Raw genomic sequence first — 955 nt, 5'->3', positions numbered from 1 at the left:
TTTATTGCGCTATCTGTAATAGCACCCGAGATATCACCAGATATATGCTGGATTTTTACATGACCTTTGGTGACGGATTCCGAATATCTGTAATTTTCTTTTCTTCCCTGGTGGTCCGAGGTCGTTCCCGCTACACAGATTCATGCGCCAGGGCCTCCTGCAGACAATGCACTTTGATTTATTGCGCTATCTCTAATAGCACCCGAGATATCACCAGATATATAATACATTTTTCCCTGAACTTGACAGTCCGGCCCCATGAGACGGTGGTTTTCTCGGCCCCTGGTGGTCCGAGGTCGTTCCCGCTGCACAGATTCATGCGCCAGGGCCCGCTGCAGATAATTCTCTTTGGTTTATTGCGCTATCTCTCAATAGGACCCGAGATATCACCAGATATATATTGGATTTTTCCCCGACCCTCGGTGTCCGGCCCCATGAGACGGTGGTTTTCTCGGCCCCTAGTGGTCCGAGGTCGTTCCTGCTGCACAGATTCATTCGCCAGTGCCTCCTACATACAATGCACTTTGATTTATTGCGCTATCTCTAATAGCACCCGATATATCACCAGGTATATATTGTATTTTCCCCTGACCCTGCGTGTCCGGCCCCATGGGACGGTGGTTTTCTCGGCCCCTGGTGGTCCGACGTCGTTCCCGCTGCACAGCTTCATGCGGCAGGGCCTCCTGCAGATAATTCACTTTGGTTTATTGCGCTATCTCTAATAGCACCCGAGATATCACCAGATATATGCTGGATTTTTACATGACCTTGGGTGACGGATTCCGAATATCTGTAATTTTCTCGGTCCCCGGTGGTCCGAGGTGGTTCCCGCTGCACAGATTCATGCGCCAGGGCCTCCTGCAGATAATTCACATTGGTTTATTGCGCTATCTGTAATAGCAACCAAGATATCACCAGATATATATTGGATTTTTCCCTGACCCTGAGTGTCCGG

Source organism: Nomia melanderi, unplaced genomic scaffold (assembly GCF_051020985.1).
Source record: "Nomia melanderi isolate GNS246 unplaced genomic scaffold, iyNomMela1 scaffold0014, whole genome shotgun sequence".
Classification (NCBI taxonomy): Eukaryota; Metazoa; Arthropoda; class Insecta; order Hymenoptera; family Halictidae; genus Nomia; species Nomia melanderi.
This window is presented reverse-complemented; position numbering follows the sequence as displayed.